This window comes from Rattus rattus, chromosome 1, assembly GCF_011064425.1.
Source record: "Rattus rattus isolate New Zealand chromosome 1, Rrattus_CSIRO_v1, whole genome shotgun sequence".
Lineage (NCBI taxonomy): Eukaryota > Metazoa > Chordata > Mammalia > Rodentia > Muridae > Rattus > Rattus rattus.
In genome coordinates, this window is record NC_046154.1 from 163,262,462 (window position 1) to 163,286,702 (window position 24,241).

At 39.4% G+C, this 24,241-nt stretch overlaps 1 protein-coding gene across 1 annotated transcript in view; it reads left to right on the plus strand.

Moving 5' to 3' along the window:
* The window catches only part of Cry1 (cryptochrome circadian regulator 1), a 55,935-nt gene that overhangs the window by 8,507 nt on the left and 23,187 nt on the right, over positions 1–24,241 (plus strand). The gene's annotated exons all lie outside the window — the stretch shown is intronic.

Below are 24,241 nucleotides of genomic sequence, written 5' to 3' on the forward strand. Positions count from 1 at the left end.
AAAGAAAAGAATACACTTGTTCCCCTATCTGCAGAGATACTTTCCAAGATGTTTCCAGGTACCCACAAACACAACTGAATATAGAACCATATATATGCTTATCAAGCACTATAGATATGTATAATGCTTAAGAAGTTACTAGCAATAACACAATAACTAATAAAATAAGTTTAACAATATAGTTCAATAGCAGTTATTCAAATCTACGAGTTTCTGGTATTTCTATTTAATGTTGAAGGCTTCACTTGACTGTACGTAATTGAAAATAGAGTGAAAGAAACATCTGATAAGGAAGAAGCTACCATAATCACTTTATTGCTATTAAAGATGAGTTCCACATGAAAGTGAGTAAAACCATTGAGAAAGACAAAGCAGGCCAACAGGAAAGGGGAGGGTGAAAGAAAGATCGAATTGGTTGATTGAGTTCTATAAATAGGTATAAGAATGAGCCTGAGATATCTCTGAATTAAAACAGATTGATTTAGCAAGGGAGTCACAAACTATGTCACTTAACTCTCTGATGTTACTTCATAGAGAGTAGAGACTACATCCTCGAGACCTAGCATTTGAGAGGCTGAGGCAGAAGGGTCTTAAGAGTTTGAGGTCATCCTGGGTTATAAAGAGAAACCTTATCTCCAAAAAACTTAATAATAATAACAAAAGCTCATGTATTCTTGGTTTTCCTCTTGGGATTATAAAATGACAGATTCACAAGGGGCTTTAAATATTACATCTGTCATTTTTAAAAAATCATTTTTCACCTCATAGGGAAGAAAAGAGTTTATTTTGCAGCCAAATATGAGTAACCTGGCCTGGGAATAGATTTCAGTTGTCCCAGATACTATGTTTCACTGTGGAAGTTAATTACATGAGTTTTATTAGTTACAGACAAACAAAGTCATTAATCAAGGGATTTAACAAGCACTGGTGTGGACTACAGTAGATGGGTTACGGCAAAGCAAGGAAACTCCTTAGAGGTTTTAGAGTTTAGCGGGTAATATCCTTGGCTTTTGGACTGGTAGATGCTAGCGGTCTGTTAACAGATTTTAAAGACTTCAGTAGTAATCATGCTCTCCCATCGGACACAGGGGAGGCAATGAATGACTTTCAGAGGGACCAAAAATATCCTAAGGTAATTTGTTTATAGCCTATAATACATTTATTCTCCGTAATTACACAGTTCAGTCATTTAGCCTCCTAGAAACTCGTACAGAGATCAAGCTATGTTTCCCCTCAGGGACTTGAATTTACACATCTTTACTATCATGAATAAAGCCAAGTGGTGTGCCTTACTGAGGCTTGCCTCTCTTCTCCACCTTGGGGTAGGGGTGGAGGGACATCGTTAGCATAAACTCCAAAGCAAGCTATCTTTTGCATCTCTCTAACTTCATTTTGTCATACTTACTACTTTAGGCTAAAGGTCAGGGCAACTGAGTAGACTTCCTTCTAGAAATCAGTCTCAGTTCAGTGGGTGTGGTGATACACACCTGTTTCACCAGCTCTCAGACTGAGGCAGGAAGTTACAAGCAACTTCCAGGTTATTCTGGGCCACATGGCAAAACATGAAGCAAACCAGTCTCCTACTAAGGAATCTAAGCATGGTGAGGATTGTTTTAGCAGGAAATGGGGTAGGAGGTAGCTCTTAAAAGCAGACATAACATCCACCACAGAATACACATATCAGTGTCTGTTTGGAAACGACAACCAGAGAATGTCCATTACACATGAATGCAATTTTAAAAATATGTTATAGGGTAGAGTAGCTATGAGTGACAGAATGTCTTGCCTGCGCAGATGTGAGACTCTGGGTTTGATAATCAACACTACAATAATAATAATAATAATAATAATAATAATAATAATAATAATAATAATAATCAAAAATAATAATAAAACAACAAATTGTAATTGCCCTCTATGGGACTGGAGAGTGGTTATGATTATTGTTGCTCTTGCAGAAAATCCAATTTGTTTTCCAGCACCCACATGGAGATTACAACCTTCTGTAACTCTAGTTCCATGGGGATCTGATATCCTCTTCTGACCTCCAGGGGTGCTGCTCACCTGTGCTACACATAAGTGCAGGTGAACCATTCACACACATTAAAATGATAGTTAAAAAAAACAGAACCTTTTGTAAAGTCCTATTCTTTTATAGAGGTCAGATTACATGATCATAGGGACTTATTAGAAACTGCTCCTTGCTCCCCCTAGCTGTTCCCGTTTGTTTCCAATCCCTCTCTAATTCCCTCTGCAAAAGAGAAGTCCCTCCTTAGTTTTCATTTAACTAGCTGTGGGAGATCAAAGCAGTATGATGTCCATGTTTGGATCTGCCTAAATATGTCGTCATCTCACAGGCCTTCCATTCTAAAACTACCCAACCCCCTCCACTCAGCACTAAGCAGCCAGGTTAGAACAACCTTGCTCCATATCCCATGGAAGTGGGACGATTATCAGTGGGGAGGGTGGCAGTCTAGAGAGGAATCATGTATATGCACACTGTGTGTGTGTGTATATATGTGTGGATGTAAAAGTATAGCTACTTAACTATAACCATTATTAGTTCAGTCCTTGGGGGGGGGGGTGAGATGATGAATTGGGAGTGGCAGTCTCTGGAGAAGGATGTATGCTATCCACAGCTGAAGGACGAGGCTGCCAAGCACGTAAGAGAAGGGTAGGTGTACATGACCTGAAACCGAGTGGAGATCCCAGAGTCCTGAACTGCCTTACATTTGCCAACCTCAGATCACACACACACACACACACACACACACACACACACACACACACACACACATATTTAAAACTTGATGGGTTTTGATAAGCCAATATGCTCAGGTAACAACCATTCTAATTACAATAGAATGTATCTTTTACCATAGAAAATTCACTTGTAGCCCTCCTGATCTTTTGAGGGTTTAAAAAAAAAATACACCTCCACTTTCTGACCTACATCTGTCAAATAATTACTTACAGTGGGGTTTGGTGTTTATTTCATAAACTGCTTTCCCCCTATCTCAATATGACTGTGGCGAACTGATTAAAATCTGTGAGCTAGGGGCTGGGGGTAGGTCAGAGAGTGAAAAGAGCTTGTCAAGCATGAAGACCTGAGTTCAGATCTGTAGCACTCACATTAACAGCCAGATATATGCTGTGTCTGTACTCCCATTTGCTGTGGAGTGAAGGAATGAGGCAAGTCAGGCGAATCTCTGGAACCCAGTGATTCAAAAAGAGATATTGTCTCAAATACTAAGGGGGAAAACAACAGAACAAGACACCCCATGTTGATCTTTAACTTCTACATACATATACCACATATACAGTAAATAAATAACATTCTTAGCAAGTTTTGCATTTACAATTTTTAAAATCCTAACACATGGAAATTGTTGTTAATTTGACTTGATTATGAGCTGATTCTCTTCAAGCTTTGGACCTATGAGAAAACTCAGTGATTGAATGAGGTCTTCTTTACTTCCCTGCTGTTGATCACAGCTTTCTCATTATTCTCACTCACGATTGGATAGATGGACTTTATGTTTTTAACTATCGTGTTATTTTGTTTCCTGATTTGCCAGTTTTATCAATATTAGTCTGTTTTACATTGGTATTGTAAAATACTAGACACTATACTTTACAAAGATGGGTTTGTATCTCAATTCCTCTAAATATCATGATGCTCTTCTCACAGCACCATGTTTCCCTGCCCAGTGTCGTAACCTGAGTGAAAAGCAGACAGGGAAATAACTGCATGCAGAAGAGACCAAGTACAGTAGGGGCTGTGACTTGTGATGGCCTGCTCTCATGGAAACCAACTTGATCTTAGTTAGGAGAGCTAAAGCAATCCCTTCTAAAGGTGCAGTATCCAAGACTTAGTTACTTCTAACAGGCTCCCTTTCTCATCTTCCTCCTCCTCTTTTTTTTTTTTTTTCTTTTTGGTTATTGGAGAAAGAGTTTCTCTGTATAGCCCTGACCATCCTGGAACTCTGGAACTCCTCTGTAGACCAGGCTGGCCTTGAACTCACAGAGGTCTGCCTGCCTCTGCCTCTACCATCAGGGCAGGACCATCCTCTTAAAGATCTGCCACCACTTAATACCAGTAGGTTAGATAACATGCTTCCAGGATGTGAGTTATGCTGGAACACACTGATCGGACCAAACTTCAGTGTCCTCATTTGTCTTATTTTCCCACACGCACAGGCCTATAGGCACTCCAGGAATCTTTCCACTTGGCAGTTCCTGAGCTCGTTTGTTGTGTTTTTATGATTGTCTCATCAGTTCATATTTTTTACCCTTGTCTACAGACGCATCATTAAATATTGTACAGCACTTGTTGGATGTTGGGTGTGTTTGTAATGATTTCCTCCTGCATTATAAGTTCTTGGAAGGTATGAATCCCACAGTTTTCTTTTACCTTTTCTTCCATACCTTGTCATCATCTGTAATCTCCTTACTTGTGCCTGAAACATATAATTTAGACTTTCCTTCAGTGACATCTTTTGAAGAAAAAGGCTTTTTATCAAACTGTGTCTCGTGTGTTTGTCTTATCATCAAAGGCTGTTTTGGTGACTATAGAACTTTTATGTTGCTGAGTGTTTTCATCTTGTTAAAAATACTGTGTCCTCTCTTAAATCTCATTGTTGTTATCAAGAATGATTGTTCCTTTAGAGGGAAACTGTCATCTACACTCCATAGCCACATTGAAATATCTCATACAGTCTTTGAAAAAGTGTGGAACCATACAGGGATACAGAAGGCGTGTTTCTGTAGAAAGTTTAAACTTCTTAGAGGTAGGAGAGGTACTGACTCCTCTCCAGGGCCTTGCAACACATGGAACATTAATCCACTCAAGAGTTGGTCCCTCTTTTCCAGTTTACCCCCTCCCCCTTTATTCAGAAAGCCAAGGAAATCTCACCATAAAATGTGCTTCACCCACTCCTTACCTTGTACCTGTGGCATTTTAGAACTGTTGACTTAATGTTTCAAAGTGTCTTCATTTAGACACTTTATGTCTTATTCTGGTACTAAGCCTTGACTCCTGTCCCCTACATTGTAAATCCATCAGAACCAACAGGTCAGGTTCTCTGGGGTCAGCACTCTTAGCGCAGAAGCTGATTATATGATCTCCTTACCATTTGTTTGGTGGTTGTCTTAGTTAGGGTTTTATTGCTATGAAGAGACACCATGACCACGACAACTTTTATCAGGAAACTTAATAGGGGCTGGCTTACAGGTTCAGAAGTTCAGTGCATTACTGCCATAGTGGGACATGGCAGTGAGCAGGCAGACAGGGGCTGGGGAAGGAGCTACATCTTGATCTGCAGGCAGCAGCAGGAGACTGCCACACTGGGCATAGCTTGAGCATAAGAGACCTCAAAGCCTGTCCCCACAGTGACACACTTCCTCCCACAGGGCCATACCTCCTAATAGTGCCACTCCCTATGGGCCAAGCATTCAAACAAACACATGAGTCTATGGGTGCCATTCCTATTCAAACCACCACAGTGATTCCTTACTGTCTGTTAGGAATGCTTTTAGGAAGATGTTTTATCTCTCTGTTTTAATTTCTGATTTAGTGAGTAACCTTGGTTATTATTTAAAATCAAACACATTTGGCCTTTGTGTGTGTGTGTATTACCTATATATGTAAATATATAGACATCTATCTATCTATCTATCTATCTATCTATCTATCTATCTATCTATCTATCTATCTATCTATCTCATCTATACTCATTTTGCCCTTTTCATTTTCTTTTTGCTTTTAAAATTTTTAATTATTTCTTCTACATTTTGGGATTATAATATAATTACATTGTTTCCCCCTTCACTTTTTCCCCTACAAACCCTCCCTCATATACCTGTTTTTTTCTCTCTTTCAAAATTTATGGTCTCTTTTTTCCTTTTTCTTAATTAGAAAAATTGTTTTTCATATAATATATTTTTATCATGTTTTCCTTTTCCCCCAATTTATCCCTGACTCTCCCCCATGTCCTCTCTTTTTCATTAATTGTTATACTCATATATACATATATACATTATGTGTGTGGGTATGCATTTATATCCACTCTGTGTGCTTACATACTACCTCTGTGGTCTGTGTGATGTTACTGTATGTACAGTTTTAGAAATAACCCTTGGTATCAGACAACGACAGGTGTGCTCTTCTTTGGGCAAGCCAGTCTCTCCCACTCTCAGCATTCCCTAGTTGCCTGTAGTTCTTAATATAGGATGGGGCCCTGTAGGCCCTTAGCATGTCTGTTGTTGCCCTTGTTCAGCTCATGTTTAGGCAAGCATGTTGGTCTTACTGTGTAACTCTGACTGGTCTGGAACTCGCTGTGTAGACCAAGCCAGCCTTGAACACACACAGATCCATTTGCCTCTGCCTCCTGAGTGCAGTGCTGTGATTAAAGATGTGCACCACCTTCCCAAGGAGGGCTTCTCTTTCTCATTTGTAAAGATGGGACTGGGAGAGAAGGGGAGGTTGCATGCAGTTGAGATGTAAACTGAGTAAACAAATACTGGGGGGAAGACATGCTCCACCAGCCTGGCCCTTGTTCATTTTAGTGGTTTTTATTCATGCCTTTTCTCTTTTTATCTTGACTAGATGTTAGTTAAAGATCTTTTGAGAACTAAAATTACTGTTCTTTTCTATTGGAGTTTGTTGTCATCGTCTCTTCCTTATTTATTTACTGTTGTTAGGGATTGAATCCATGTCCTCGCACATGCTAGGCATCCATTCCACCAGGAGACATAACTACCAGCCCAGTGCAGTGTCTTATTATCACTAACCCTCCTCTGTCTCCTGAGAGGCTCTGCCAGAGCCTGACAAATACAGAGGCAGATGCTTGCAATCAACCATTGGACTGAGAACTGGGTACCCATTGGAGGAGTTAGAGAAAGGACTGAAGGAACTGAAGGGGTTTGCAACCCCATAAGAAGAACAACAATTTCAACCAACCAAACCCCCCAGAGATCCCAAGGACTAAACCATCAACCAGTGAGTACATATGGACAGACCCATAGCTCCAGCTGCATATGTAGCAGAGGATGGCCTTACCAGGCACCAATGGGAGGAGAGGCCCTTGGTCCTGTGAAGGCTTGATACCCCAGTATAGGAGAATGCTAGGGCAGGAAAGTGGGAGGGAGTAGGTGGGGGGGAGGGGAGCACCCTCATAGAAGGAGGGGGAGGGGTAATGGAATAGGGGGTTTCCAGAGGGGAAACTGGGAAAGGGGATAACATTAAAATGTAAATAAAGAAAATATCCAATAAAAGAAAAGGAAAATAAAGAAGTTCCAAATAATTTTCTAGAGTTTACTAGAATTGTTTCCTTAGATTAGCAATTTAAAAAAGTTTTCTTGATCATATACTCAAAATAAAACAAATTTTTCTGGTTAGCTTTTAAATACCATTTTTCAGCTTAAACACAAGAAGGTATAAAATGTGCTGAGTATTTCAGTTCTTTGATAAATACTTGACTTTTAATGCTCTAACATATACTCAGATAAAATGGCCTATGTGTATACTACATACAAATGTGTGTGTGTGTGTGTGTGTGTGTATGTGTATTCCACATGTTCACTATGAGTATTAAGGAGTATGTTCTTTGATTTCTTTTTTCTAAATTAGGCCAGAGTTGTATTATCCAAATCTTTTCTACTGAGTTTTGGTGTGTTTATCATGATGTATTTTTTTACTTTCTCATTGTTATGACTGAATCCTGACAGAAACAATGTAAGGGAAGAATTGGTTACAGAAGTGTTAGCCCATGGTTGCAAGAGGGCATGGCATAGCAGTTCATATATGGAAGACCAGAAAGAGGGATGGTAATGCCAACCCTTCCTTTCCTCTTTATTTTGCCTGGGTCCCAGCCCACGGGATAGAATCCCCTATATTAGGCCAGGTCTTCCTAATCATCCTTAGTCATTGCCACAAATGTACATACAGCTGTACCCAGATGTGTCTCACAGTCTCTCCTAGGTCATTCTAAATCCTGTCAAAACTGGCAATGAAGATTAGCCACGTCAGTCAGTTATCCGAGTAAAGAATGCCTAGAGTCACAGGTCTGTCTGAATGTGAAGTTCTGTCAATTATTCCCTTACACATTTGCAATTATAATATTATAAATGTTTTAACCTGGCTAATCAAAGCCTTTGTTTTTATTGTTATGAATTATAATTGTATGTATGAAATAGACAATTGCATTTTCCAGTGTCCATTATTGTGGACTTTATATCTCTTTAACATTTATAATTAATACCACTATGGCAAGTTCTTTGATAGTTTTATAACAAACTTTTATATTTTATTTTTCAGCCTTGTAGGGCCTATGTTTTAGATGTTCTTGTGACTAGCATACTTTTCCTTTTTTGTTGTTTGAGTAGTTTTTATTTTTAGTAAAGCTCCTATTAGCCTGTTTATGTTTGTTCTTACTGGGGTATTTGGATTTATGTAAGTAATGTTTTAAAAATTATTTATTTATATATTTTACATGCATGGGTATTTTGCCTGCATGTATGTCTATACACTATGTGTGTGCTGTGCCCAAGAAGGATCAAAGAGGGTGTTAGACCCCTGAAACTGGAGTTATAGCAGTTAGGCACTACCATGTGGGTGCTGGGAATTGAACCCTGAACCTCTGCAGGAGCAGCAAGTGCTTTAACAGCTAAGCCATCTCTCCAGCTCTCTATCTTATTTTATGTTTCTTTTTGTCATTCCTGTTCTGCTGCTTTATCTACTGTTGTTTTAATTTTTATTTATTTAGATTGCACTTTGAAAAGTGTACATTATGTTAACTATTCACTGATTATTATCAGTGCCTATAAATTCAGGTCTTCAATTAATAATTTGTCCCTTTGTTGGTAGTAGTATACATTTAAATTGTACCGTGACTCACCTCCTGGTGTGTGTTATGTTCTAGGTGTCATGGCCTCTCGTCGTTTATGAGGGCAGTGATGACTTCTGTACATAGTATGTTCCGTGTTCTTTATTCCTCCTTGCCTGTCAGATCTCCCACCTGGGACCACTTTCCTTTTATCTGGTCTGACTTTAGAGTGCACTGTAGTGGAGGATATAGGTGCAATTCATTCCATTGTCTGAAGGTACTGCGGTAGTTCCATCGGATCCAAAACACTGAGAATCAACGAGAGGACAAAGAAGTTTTACTTTAGCTCGTGGTTCTAGAGATTTCCGTTTATGTGGCCACATAGATTGGACACAGGTCAATGTCAGATGGCTTGGCAGGGAGCAGAAGTGGTTGGTGACCTCATGGTGTCTAGGAAACCATAAGACGGAGGAGAGGAGAGGAGGTCAGGTCACAAGTGTCCCCTTGGTGCTTAGTAGTCCTTCTAAGACCAGGCCCTAGCTCCAAAATATTCTCCTGCCTTCCAATAGTTCCACAAGTTGATACTCAAGAATTTAGCATATGAACTTCTGGTGGTCATAAGTATCCCCCATACCAGATCCCATCTTCTTTACACTGTGGTTTGGAATATAGGATCACAGTTAAATCTTTTCTCTGAGTAGTAGAAGCTGTGGCTCCCAATATTAATCCTGTGAGGGCGACATACTGTTTCTGTCTGGCATTAACTATTCTTTCTCTGATCTTACACAGTATTGTAAATGACAGTTCATATATCACTCTATATTCCTTATGGATATGTCCAGCTTTCTGAACCCGTGTATTGGTGTCTTTTGTCAGTTTAGAAAATGTTTCAGTTATTACCTTTTTGGATACATCCCTGACTTGTTTTCTCTTCTGTTAGAAATCCATCTGTATGTTTTAGATGTCTTTACTATGTATTTCATGTGTTTTTATATTTTGACTTCATTTGCTCTATTTTATGTGTTTTAAGTGTTTTATGCTAGCCTCCTTCAACTAAAAATTGGCATAATAGTCCGTAGTATGTTAGAATCAAATCACATCAGCATACTTATCACTTTTGACATCTAGTATTTCTTTATGTTGAGAACCTTTAAATTCTTTCCTTTTATCTCTTTATGAACTATATAATGATTATTATAAGCTATAGATACCAACTACACACTGGGGCCATTCCTTCTGTGTAGCTGTTCTTCATATCTGTTTTCCTGTCTTCTTTATCCCTTTTTTCTTTCTCCTTCACAACTTCTGGTAGTCATTGTTCTATATTCCTATGAAACCAGCCTTTTTAGGTTCTACATAATATCTCAGTATATCTGGATTATTTCATTTGCGACAGTGACCATGTTGCCTCAATCCACAAAAAAATGATAAGGAAGAAATCTCTTCTTCCTTATCATTGCCAGAACTTATTATTTTTCTTTTTGATAATAGGAACTCTAGTTGCGAAAAACGATATTTCATTGTAATTTTGACTTGTATTTCTCTGATGAAAAACTATTATATTATTTTTCTTCATTCTGTAATTGTTATAATTTTAGTGTTCTTCTAGTGCTATCTAAAAATAACAGCAAATGTAACTGACTTCTCAAAGCCAAAATAAATAATACATTTATTACTTCTCTAACAACACAAAGACCTTGGAATACACTGACTTCATTTGGGTCTTGCTTATCCTAGATGTAATGGTTTGCACATGTGACAATATGACTATGGGATGAGTGTTTCTGCCAAAGCTCCTATTGAAATTTAATTGATTTGTGACAGTATTAGCTAGAGTTTTAAGAGTAGGTCCTGTGGTTATACCTCATGAATTAATTAAGGCTCTATTTCAGAGAAAGCTGTCCCAAGAGTTGACGCCTGATAAAAGGGTGAGCTCTGCCCAATTCTACTGTCTCTCATGTGCTTGCTATGTCCTTGCCATGTTTCTGCACAGCTAGAAGGCTCTGACTAGATGTGCCCCTGTTCTCACTCTTGGACGTCCCAGTCTCTAGAACTGGGAATCAAAGAACTTCCTAATGATTTATCTGTGGTGTTCTGTAAGAGCAGCAATTGTATTTTAAAGGCAGACTGTTAAGATTTGCTCTAGTTAGAAATGTGGAGCCTGGAAAAAAGAGATCAGGGATGCTGGGATAGTGCTCACCATTGTCTGCTTTGTCTTTCTGATGCTATTCACTTTCCAACCTTCTCTGCAATCTGTCAAGGCTGTCCTAATACCATGGAGTTATGTGAGGCAAGTCCTCTGGTTCTTCCTCTCCTGTGAAAGAGGCTCTTCAGATCAAAATTTTAGAGCCCCGTAAGAGCAAAGCAACTGGAATAGTAAAGGTACTATTTAGAGAGTAACTGCCTGGAGCTACCATGCAAACAAGGTAAAAATTCATGATTTGGTAACTACTGCAGCTACCAATGCAAGCCTATTCCAACAGTCAGTGAAGCTTACTAAGATGGGGTATTTGCAAGGAGAGTCTAACGTCCCCTCCTAAAGCAGGTGTTTAGATTGTCAGTGCATAACATCAGTAAACCTTTCTGTGGCTCAGCTGTGTCTGGAAAGTCCCCAAAGGCCACCCTGTATGTAAAAGATTTTGTCCTCAGCTAGTAGAGCTATGGGAGTTAATGGAACCTTTAATAGTTTGGGGGTTCAGTGGGAATTATTATTTGAGATACTGGGTGGGGGTATACCTTTGAGGAGGACTGTGGAGCCTTTACCTTCCAGACTCTTCCTCTTTCTCTTTCTGGATCACAGGGAAAGCAATTTTGTTCCAGGCACACACTTCTGCCATGTTTAGGTACAGAAGCAGCAGGCTCTGTTGATCATGGGGTGAAACCTCCAACCCTGTGAGCCCAGAGGACGTTTTTCCTTTAGGAATTTATTTACTTCAGGCATTTGTTACACTGAAAACTGAGCAACATACTATACCCACCTGAAGTTATACCCACCTCTGTCTGCCCCTGCTCTGTCTTAGTCTTCTCCATAGAAGTCAGTCATTAACATTTACCATGGTGCTCCGAGTGGTTGGCATTTACACCAAGTTGATATGGTTTAATGTCCTGACTTTGCCACATTATAGGAAATTTCCCTAGCTCTTATGTGCCTCAGTTGTCCACTATTAGAATTTAATGTGACTTACATCAAAGGATTATTGTGTGTCTGTAAAGAGACCCCTATCTGACAGTGATAGACACTGTCTAACAGGCCGACTTTGCAACACTGGATATGTTGTTGTTGTTTTCGTTGGTATTGTTGTTTTTCTCTATGGCCAGAGACCACATGCGTGTGTGATTCAGAGTCCTCTCTCTGAGTTTTTGGTAGATTGATGAATGGATAATTGGTGGTATTATGTGGCTGTCACTCTTTGTAATACTCTCATATGAAAAAGGTCTTGGCCATTAGTCAGGTCTTCAGCACACCTGAGTAGTTAACATACGCTGGTCATGGAGGGTTTTTTTAAGTAGAAGTTATTTTTTACTATTAATCTCAAGGCCAGCAATTTAAAGACAGACAGATTGCAGAAAGCATCAGACCTAGATCTAGGACAGCATGCTTTTAAGAACACATTAGGCAGATGCTATCGAGTTACATATAAGTCCTCTAAAGCCTATGCGTGTACATTACACTTGATTTAGCCTGAGTTTGTGGAGTCACACACAGGAGTGTCTAAAAATAGACAAGGAATATGATTTCTAGATTATAAATAGCTGTGGGTTTTGTTTTATATTTTCTTTTTTGAGATCAAAGAGGAATAAGGAAAGTTTAGTTTTTGATCTGTCCTAGTTATGAAACAAGAACCTCTGTAAAATTAAAATTATCCATTCCTCGAATGTTTAAAATTTGTCTGTAAGCTGTGACTTCTTTGTAATTTCCTAACTATTGATTCTCACCCACTCAGCCCTATTTTTTGAGACATTCTCATGCTGGCCAGGCTGACCTTGAACTCCTGGTCCTTCTGTTTCTACCTTCTGAGTAGTGGGATTATAGGCGTGCACTGAGTGTTGTTTTGCTCAGCTATGTCATCCTGGCTGGCCCCTACTTAACTTGCAGCCCCCACGGGTCCAGTGTCTCAACCATTCTCTTGCCTGTGTTCCACCACCCTTGATATCGGTGTTCTTGTAGCTATTGGGATCATTTCATGCATTGCTTTTACACTTGAGTTCATTTTGGTAAATTTTATATTTCTTCAGGTCATGTGTACTAAGGAACTTCATCTTTTTTTATTTTGGTCTATATGTGGGTGTGAATGTGTGTGAGTGAGTGTGTGTCTGTCTGAGAGTGTGTGTGTTTGAGAGAGAGAAAGACATACGAATATGGAGGCCAGAGGCCCGTGTTGTGTGTCTTTTAACATTATTTTCCACCTTAGTTTTTGAGACAGGGTGTCTGGGTTTGCTAGTTGAGGGTGAGTAGCAAGTCCAGGGGTCTCTACCTCCACAGCACTGGGATTGTAGGCACACGGTACTGGGCCAAACTTTCACATCGATACTGGGACTCAGCATGAGGTCTCCATGTTTGCTGATAAGCCATCTCCCACAGACCCTTAAGTTTTTAATTTATTTGCATAATATTTCTTCATACTGTCTTCTAATTTAAAGTCATCAGTATCCGAGAGTATGCCTTCCCTCTCTCTTAATACTGCTTATTTTGCCCTGTCTTATTTTCTTAATCAGTCTTACCAGAAGTTTATATATTTTCTTTTGTTTTACTTTTATTTGTTTGTGTTTTTTGAGACAGGGTTCCACTCTGTAGCCTAGGCTGGCTTCAGACTCCTAGTAACTGTCCTGGCCCAGCTGCCCAAGTACTGGGACTGCAGGCACAAGCCACCATCCTTCTTCTACTACCTTTATATTCCTGCTTGTATTGCTTCTTTATATGGTAACTTTGACCTTTTTCTACTATGAATTTGTGTTGTTTTCACATCCTTATAATTTCCTTTTTCTACTTTTTTAGGGGTTCCTGCTGTTTTTCTAACTTAATTTAAAGTCTTCTTTCTAGTAAGTATTTAAGCCACTATCTCTCCTTCTAAGCTCCTGTTGGGGTTTAGCCATTGGGTTGTGTGTTCCCCAAATTTCCATGGCTGAAGACTCCACAGGTGGGTGCTGTTGTGAGGTAGTGGGCCCTAGGGAAGGTGGAGTCTCGAAGGAAGTGCTCTGTCATTAATGTGCTCTCAGAGGACAGATGGTCCACACCCATCCTTTCATTCCGTCTGCTTTCCAGCTACACATGTGACTCATTTCCCATACTCCAAACTTCTCATACTCCAACCTCCAAAACAATGATGTAAATACACCACTGCTCCTGATAAAGTTCGTTAGCCCAGCATTGTGTTGAGGTGAGGCAGAACTGACTGACACAGGCCGCTTGAGTTGTGTTCAACAAGATGTAGACATTTCTTCATTATTTTTCAGCTCTAGGCATTTTCTTAATCATTATCTCCATGGCCTCACACCCCTTTCCAGGTTCTTCTGTTTTCTTTTTCTTCTTTAAACTCTTCCCTTCCCACAAAAGCCTGCCTAAATCTTTCTCCTTGTTACCTTGCTAAAGATCCATGTGTTTTCTTGAGTCAGTACTTTCATGGGTTGTAAAAAGTTCTCAAATGTTCTCAGATATCTCAGTGTACAACTCAAATTACTCCTCTTTCTGTGATTGATTTACAGTGGAACTTGTGGTGAGATTTCTTTGTGCATGTATTCAAGTTAAGAATCTGAAAGAATTTGTTATTTGTGCTGGGGGCAGGAGAAGGCATAGAGAGATTAGCTATCTCAGATTACAAGAAACGTGGCACTGCTTAAATGCTCAGGGCAGATATTTGTCAACAAAACATATTTTGAATTATTTTAGAAAAGTAGACAATGTGCATATAGAAAACTCGTATATTACCTCCCGTTCCCTCTAATAGTAATATATCTTTTTGCCAAAACTGAGAGACTACATTAGTCATTAAAGTCTAGACATTATTCAGATTTCACCATTTTTTTTCTGTTCTAGTATTCCATACAGAGTATAACATTGGGTGTAGTAAATATTTCTTTGATCTGTTTTGTAACCGTTTCTCAGGATTTTCATACATTTTTATGACCTTCATGGTTTTGAATATTGTTTTTATATTTTGAAGAAGGAACCTAAGTTTGGATTTGTCTGATTTTTTTTCTTTCATGATTAGACTACAGTTGTAGGATTAGGAAAATGTCCTATTAAGATGGTCTTCCTGGGGGTTGGGGATTTAGCTCAGTGGTAGAGTGCTTGCCTAGCAAGCGCAAGGCCCTGGGTTCGGTCCCCAGCTCGAAAAAAGAAAAAAAAAAAAAATGGAGAGATGGGTCAGTGGTTAAGAGCACCTGGAGCTCTTGCAGAGGACCCAGGTTCAGTTCCCGGTGCCCACGTGGGAGTTCACTACTGTCTGTAACTCCAATTCCAGGAGATCCAGTGCCCTTTTTTGATCTCATGAACGCCAGGCATGCACATAGAATACACACATGCATGCAGACACACACTCACACATACACAAGAGAACATAAACTACTACAGTGGTCTCCTGTCACATCACCTCAGAGAGTGTGTGACACTGACGTGGTGCCTTAGTGTGGTTTGCTTTCTCTGATCAGGGCTTACTCTGATTGTGCTACTGTTGCCCACTGTAAATTTGATGTTTTACTCTTTCCACTCAAGGGAAAACTTTATATCCTCCCAAGGCTGGGAAGAAATAGGCAGTGTTTTACACTGACTTATTCTGTGATTTCATATTTGTCATATTTACATTTGAATGGGGAGTGGAGTTTTGGAAGCTCTGACTAGATAAGGAGGTCTATTATTAGCTTCCTGGCTTCTGAGGAGCTTTGGGCTTTTATTTTCTGTCTTCCTTAACCTGGATTAAGCTCAAGTTTTCCAGGGCTTTGTAGAAATCCTCAGGCTAATGCTGACTTTAGCATCCTGCTTTTAGAGCAGCCCAGGGAATTATTTTAAGAAATGTTCAGTTCCGTTGTTTATGAACTTATTAGCTATTTCTGTTAGAGTATCTTAATCCAATGTACTGCCAACAAGGTTAGTGAAAGGCTTCATTTGCCTTTTGAAATGGTAAAACTTGAGGGATGTACACATTATTTTAGAAATGGTGCTTGATATAGTCATGTTTTTTCAATAACACCTTCCCCACCATTCTCCACACTATGAGTGTTCTTGATTTAGGCATGATGTTCTCTCTGATTGCCTTTCCTGCTTCAGTGTCATGATTGATTGGCACTCCCCATTTACCTGACCCATGGTGTCTTAGGCATTATTGAAGTGTTGGTCTCTGGCTTGTGACACTATTGAAAGGCTTTTAGATCATGATGTGCTTTTATAAGTGGCTTAGTCCATTGATAGATTCATACATTGATGGCATTAATGGGAAATAGAAAGTAGGATGTGAGGCCTGGCTAGAAGTAGTACATGGTGGGGTAGGGGTGGGATGTGCCCTGAAGAGATAGGGCTTTTCCGATGTTTTCATTCTGACTGCCCCCTGTCCATCAGAAGGTGGGCCCTTTTGCTTTACCTCATGCTCCCTAACTTTGTGCTCTAACTTAAGCAAAATGCGCATGGACTGAAGTCTGGAATGGTGGGCTAAGATACAGCCTTCCTTCTGTAAGTTCCTTCTGCAGCTTTCTTGTCACGGAACGAATAGTGAACTGATGCAGTGTGTACTCATCCCGTACCGCGGGGGAAAAAGAACAGCTCCAGTCATCCTTGTATCCTTAAAGCTGTCTGATTAGTTTTTCTGAAACATTTTCTTATAGTAATTCATGGGAGAAAGATACAGTCAACCATGCTGATTAAGCCAATTAAGCACGACGAGCCCTTAGTAGCCGGGAACCAGAAGCGATGCAGGCCTCGGAGTCTCTTGGTGCCGAAGCTCAGGGGTTCCTCATTTTAAAAGGCAGGACCCGCAAAAAAACATAATTTATATCAAAGTTAGGTGAAGGCCAGAGTAACCTTGAACGTTCATTCCTGGAAGATCATAGTCATTATTTCAGACATAGCATGACAGTTATCTTTGACATACACCTCTTTAGTTAGTTTAGTTTACAGTGTTTTGGTTAATACATCTGGACTACCGTCAAGGCTGTAGAGACCTCAAATGTGTTGCCAAGGCAGATAGGACTGTCCACACGGGACAGGTTTGAGAACTGCTTAAGTAGCCCCAGATGGAGTCAGGGCAAGATGGCGTAACTAAGTCACTTCAGTATTTTATTGCATGCCCTGTAGAAAAGTAGTGTTAGATAGTGCAGAGAGCACAGCTTTGGAGTCAGATAGTCATGTTAAATTCTTTGATGTTTTGGTTGTAAACTTAGCCTTTAACTGCTGAGCCATCCTTTTAGCCCTTAAATTCTTTTTAAAATCTAAATATTTTTACATTTACTAGTGTGTGTGTGTGTGTGTGTGTGTGTGTGTGTGTGTGTGTGTGTGTGTGTGCCTGCATACATGCGTGGGTGCATGCATGGGCTTGCACATATACACACGCACACATTACACAATCTATGTTTGGAGATAAGAGAATAACTACAGGAAATCTCTCTCTCCTACCATGTGGATCCCAGGGATGGAACTCATGTCTTCAGGCTTGGTGACAAGTGCCTCTACTCACTGAGCCATCTCACTAGACCCAAATTAAAATTTTTATTTCATTTCATAGCTGAGTTTTGGAAATGTACATGGTAAGTTTTCAACTCTGTAGCCTTTTTACTGTGATATTTTATAGAGTTGTATACCTTTGTGCCTATAAAAATAAACATGCACCAGATATTCCTTTCCTGTCCTACTACTCCATTTACTATTGAGTCAAGCTTTAAAATACTTCACGTGACATAGTTAATTTGTTTGGTAGATATTTATAACACTTCTGCTGTATTTCAGGGATTGTATGGGCATTGGAAAGTATGACCTTTATTAAAAATTGCTGGCCAGTGGCTAGTAATTCTCTGTCTCTTTCTCCACCTCCATTAACTATATTATATTAAAAGGCTCTTCTTTACTTTCACTGTATCCTTGAATTCTTAATATCTGCCCTACCTTAGAGAAGGAGGGAAGACAGTTGCTTCTTCCTTCTGCCTTTCCAGTGTCAGTGTTACCTTTGTGCTGCCCAGTTGTCATTCATCACACAGGTCGCAGTGAACTTCTGTGTGTGGTGCACGGCCAAGTACCTTCCCTAGTTCTGTGGACAGCATAGCTGGCATCACGGTTTTAGCTCTCATATACTGTGAATGAAGTTAGTTATCATTCATTGGAAGGAAGGCATTTTAGAATTGTTCTGAGGCAGTTTTAGTTGTTAAAATGGCTGAAGGAAGCTAGAGGACTATTGAAGAGAAGCCAGAAGTAAGATACTCTCCTTAGTATAGCATGTGATGCCTCAGACAGTAATTGTGTAGTCTCAGACTTAAGTCCAGACAAAGTTTCTCATCTTCTGAATGGAAGTCTAAATTCAGTGTGTATCAAACCAGGGGTATTGAAATTCTGTTATATAGAGAGATTTTCTGGGTTCGTTTACTACCTGTGCACATCAAGAGAAGCTTCAGAACTTCAATAAATCATGCTATTGCTCCAGGAATCATATCACCAAGAACAATAGGGCACATCCTATTTGAGATACCAGTGGCACAACTTCACCAATCTGCTGGGTTTGCAGCTTTCGAATTTAAAATTATTATCTAATGTCTTATCTCTTCAGCCACAGTTTTAATATGTTTGCCAGGTGGCATTGGGTTTAGACAGTCCTGTATCCATAGCCTAGGATTCTAGAATGCTCAAATGATACAAGTGTGCGCTACCAGGCCTGGCCTTTACTTCTCTTCATTACCGCTTTAGTTTCCTAATTTTTGATGTTTGAGAACTGAGCCTAGAGCCTTGACTATGCCGAGTGAGTGTTCTACTGTTGGAATGCACACATAATCATTTTCTTGGGTCACACCTGAGCACCCACACGAAAAGCCCTGTTCTGCCTCTGTTGGTTTCTTTGTGAGGAGTTGTGAGAGGCATATCTATAAATTTTGTTTTGGATTTTAAAAAAGCATCGCAAAACATGTGTTGTAAAAACAACTTTTTGTTCTGATATAAGTCTCTGGAGCTCTGCATTTAATTTTGAGCCTGACAAGTGCAGAATTCATCTTCACGATGTATACTTCATCTGGATTTTAATGCTAAGTATTGGCTGTTAAGAAAATGTGTATTACAGTTGATTACAGTTGGCAGAATAAATGAAAGCACTAAGAATTTGTTAGAAATTTAGAAAATGGAGCATATAAAAATCCTTTTCCATACTTAGAGACATACAAATTGCTATTTATAATTTTAAAATCTCTAATGAAATACTTTGAGGTATGACTGAAACCTCCATTTTTATTTTATTTATGATGGTAGGTCCACATCTTTTTTTTTCATATGCACGGAATATATGGAGCTGTTCTTCATGTGATGTTAATGATTTTATTATATATTCTTTAAACCGGTTTCTAGGATCAACATTGTATGGTTTCCCACTGATGACTGTATATGACACAGTGTAGAAACTCCAACATAGAACAGATGGCTGTATTATGTGAATTCATGATGTCTTATTTTCAGTGCAGTGAGATTATGCTGTATCTTGCCCTTGCCTTTTTCAGACTATTTTATAGACAGAACTAGAAATACTAGTTATATAAGCTGTTCTAGCACAGACTAGAAAGTAGGTCATTGTGATGGGAGTATGCTAAACCACCCACTGGTTGCTATAGCAATGACCTACTTTAGAAACTATTTCTGTTGATTCATGTTGAAATCATCTTTTGGAAGTGGCATAAGGAAGTTACTACATGTACGTTTTTATAGTAGTAAAAGGTAGTGATTTCTAGAGGAAAATTCCTTAAAATGTTTAAAATGAAGAAGTACATTAATCTCTTCATTTCAAAGTGGTTCATTCAGTATTATAATTAAGTTGTGCTTCTATATTTAAAGGATTGTAGTGAATTTTACTGTCATTTGGCTTATTTAAAAACAAGTCTATTGTTTTATTAGCCGAACCTTCAGATGGGAGTACATGGCTATGCAGTGTATGCCAAATTTGTTTGTTCAGTGTTAAGCAATGTGTTAGGAGATGTCTTTATAATATATGAATGTTGAAATGATGTTCTCTGGAGCACACAGTCTGAACTCTGAGTGATCCCATTCTAAACTGAGGGCAAAGGACAAAGGGTTAGATTTTATATAGTTTTCAAATAATGGTTTTTATTTTTCACTAAAAAGAAATTTCACTAATCAGTGACTGGTACTTTGAACCTACACAATTGAAGGTTTATTTTTCTGTTGTACTACCATAGAATTATAGGCTTTAAGATTAGTTGATTTTGAGTTTTATTGTACTGTACCTCTTAAATAAATAGATATTTATATTAGCATTGTCATTGTCATTGGGGAATATCAAACGTTGGCTTACAGTCACATGCAGATAAAGTACACATTCAGCGAGATTCTGTATATACTGAGCATCCAGCTGATTCATCCTTTCCTATTGTTGTGCCCAAGCACTTACATATATAAATACGTGGGATTTTGTTTTCAAAAACAGGTATTACCCTTTTTTATTTTTTTAAAGATGGGTCACATGGGTCTGCCTATGAACTTGGGATCCCCTGCTCCACATCTTGAGTATTGGAATTACAAGTTTGCATTTCCCTGCTCACCTTCAGAAATTATTCTGAAGGGAAAATAACAATAACTTCTGTTTGATGGGTATCAGCCATTGTGCTACATTGTGTTGGTTTTATGTGTTTCTAATCTTCTCAAAAACTGGGGGTTGGGGATTTAGCTCAGGGGTTGGGGATTTAGCTCAGTGGTAGAGCGCTTGCCTAGGAAGCGCAAGGCCCTGGGTTCGGTCCCCAGCTCCAAAAAAAAGAACCAAAAAAAAAAAACTGTGTGAACCGAGCCTACTAGCAACTTAGCCTACTTCAAGTCTTTTCAATAGACTCTGTAAGACCTATGATGATATTTACCAGATATAGAAACTAAAACATAGGTTAAGAAAGCAATGTAGTTAAGAATCAGATACAGGTACTTAATGTGAAATCCACAGAAACGAGTGAGTGTGTCTTTGTGTCGGTCTGTGTATATGTATACATGTGTATATGTGCTTGTATGCAGTTTTGTGTGCTATAAGAAACAATTTGAATTTTCTCTAGAACTAAATACATTCTCTGACAGTTGAGAGACTAAAGTAAGTACCTTCAACTCTAAGACTTAAGACTTAATAAGATAGAAACTTGAGATCAGAATTGGCAAAAATTATTTCAGACTGAAGAAAGAGTAGATGACATGTTCCAAGACAGTGTATGTGTGCAAAGAGCAGTAGCCTGGTGCAGAGGAGCAGTGGGGAGCGGGGTAGAACGTGACCCTGAGCCCATTGGATGGTAGCTGAGAACATATGTTGTTCTTTATTAGGAGTGAGTTTTGAAGACCTTTGTACAAGATCATGTGTCTCCCAGTGGTTGACAATGTGTGCTGCAGTGGATTAGGAGATAGAGACTGCTGGTGGGCAGATCTATTTTAAGACCTGTAGTAAATACAAGCAAGAGATAAACTAGAATTATAGTAAAAATAGAACTGAAAAGTATTAAATAACATAATAATGCTCACCGGGTACAGATACTGTTCTGCGAGCCTCACATGTGAACTGATGAGCTCTCACAAAGACTTCCATGATGCGGGTCCTGTTATACTTCAGTTTCCTAGATAGGGAAATTCCAGATTTTTCACAGTTGATGAGTGAATAATACTTACTGCTAGACTTGTTGAAATTATGGGACATCTGTGCAGTGGGTGCTAGGAAACATGAAATTGTCTGCTGCTCTGTAAAGGTGCTCAGCACCAGTAAACCAAGTTCAGGAGCTACGGTCCCGCCCTCTCTATGCTGAAGAAATGTGCTGGTTGTCAACTCTGAGTTTTTTTTTTTTTTCTTTTTTTTTTGGAGCTGGGGACCGAACCCAGGGCCTTGCGCTTGCTAGGCAAGCACTCTACCACTGAGCTAAATCCCCAAACCCCTGAGATTTTTTTTAATGAAGCTAGTATTAGTCCATTTTTATCTCTGACCAAAACTTCATTTCTCAAGGGTAGATATGATAAGAACCTTGGTATGTAACTTTCCAGTTACTTATGCACATCTAAACATTGATACATGCAGTATAAACTTTATTTGATCAAAGAAGTATTCATATTTTCTGTGCTGTGTATGATGTATTTGAGTTCTTGCAGGTGTGTGAATAAGAATTCGTGTGTATGATATTAATCTAGACTTGGTTGTTCGTCTTATAAACTAGTTACATCCTTTTGGTGTTTTTGTCTTTTCCCCCTTACCTCTTACAGACATGGCTCCGCCATTTAAGTTTAATATGAAAAACTCTTCTTGCAAGTTCCAATAGAAAACATGGACTTAGTTGTAACAGCAAAGATTCAGAGATTACTCTGCCTTGGATTTACTCTGCAGGACATGTGAGCTTTGTGCTCTTTCTACTTAAGCAAACTAGTTCATTCTATTTCTTTTACCAAAAAGAAATTTGATCTTTATTAACATCTAAGGTATCTCAAATATACCTTGCTGAGAGATGGTGAGCTTGAGACTTGTTAAAAGCACTGCACAATTCTGAGGACCAGCATTCAGATCCTAGCAAACATGTAACAATCCTGGTGCCCCTCAAATGCCAGTAGTACTAGTGCTTTGGAGAAGCAAAGCAGGATTGTTGAGGCTTGCTGTCTGCCAGTACAGCAGAGTTAAATGTGAGCTCCAGGTTCAGGGAGAAACCCTGCCTCAGAGGAATAGGTGGAGAGTTATAGACGAGAATATCTGACCCTTTCCTGTCCTCTGGTGATGTGCACAGGCACTCCATACCTCCCCACCACAACCCCCCCCCATGAATATTCACCCTTTCAGTCACACACTCACAAATAAATAATCTTTAATGATTTTTTTTTAATAAAATATCTCTTGTGGGGCTAGAACTGCTGAATTGAGTGCTTGTCTCACATGTGAGAAATGCTGGATTCAGTCTCTTGCACCATATAAAGAAACCTAGCACGGTGACACATACTTAGAATCCCAGAATTCAGGATCAGAAGTTTAAGGCCATCCTTGACTTTATAGCAAACTCAAGGCTAGCCTGAATTACACAAGACCATGTGTCTTGTCCCCACACCCCCCAAAAAAATCTTGCTAAGAAAACACATGAAGTTCTATGACTGCCCATAAATACTTCTCACTTTTTAGAGTATGCATACTTGTGCACAGTGTTAGGAGCCTCAGATGTGTTTGTGTCAGTGTGCATCTAACAGCAGCCTTCTCTCAAAATACATATTGTAGTAGTGAGTCAGAGTGGGGTTCAGATGTTGGTAAGTAACTCCAAACCAAGCAGAATGATGGTAGTGAAGACAGAAAGTGAGAACGAGGTTTACCTCCACCACATGACTTCCGAGATGAGTGCCTTTCATGTCTATGTGGGTATGTATCACTGTGGCCCTCGAAGCTATGGAAAGGAACATTCCAGACAGAATAGTACACTCCTGTCACTAATAACTAGAGCTGTGGTAATATCAGCAAGGCTTTTGGGCGTTGGTGGCATGAGAGTGGACAGAAACAGAAGACGATAACCAGACAAAGCAGCCTTCAGGACAGAAAGGTCTCCTCTGTGCTGTTTGTGTGGTGACTGCTGCCCTTAAAGATTGTACCTGTGGCCGGTCCATTTAACTTCTGCTTACCTACTCTATCCTGCATTTCTGGGTTGTTTTTCCTCACAGTTACTTCTCAGTGAGAATGTAGCTTGTGGGAAAGGCAAACAAATAAGAAACTTCAACCTAAAGCACATGGAAGAAACAAAGTAGACACAGATTGAGATCCACGGCTCTGAGGAGCAGACAAGAGACTGAACTGCATGGCAGGCTTCCCTTTTGGATTTGTTCTTGGAAACACTGTTTCCTCACAGTAGAACATGCACAGTAAGCAGTTCCCTACTGCTCCAGAATTTTCTTCAATGTCTGTCATGTACACCTCATCTCTGCTTACCTCACTGAAAGTCTGTGTGGGCTCACCCACTTGGTGAGACTCGGTTAATGTAGTATTCTCCTCAGTCAAAGCTAAGGCCACAGGATTTATTGTCTATTCGTTGCGTTTTCTAATTTAGAAAGGATGTTATGGTTTCTCTCACTGAGGTGATTGTAATATTCTCTAGAAAAATACTCATTCTTGCTTATTTGCTTGCTTGTTTTGTCTTCTGAATCAGAGTTCCGTGTGTCCCTTGCTGACCCCAAACTTGCTACATAACTGAGGCTGACCTTGAATTTGAGGCCCTGCAGCCACCTCTCAAATGTTTGATTACTGGTG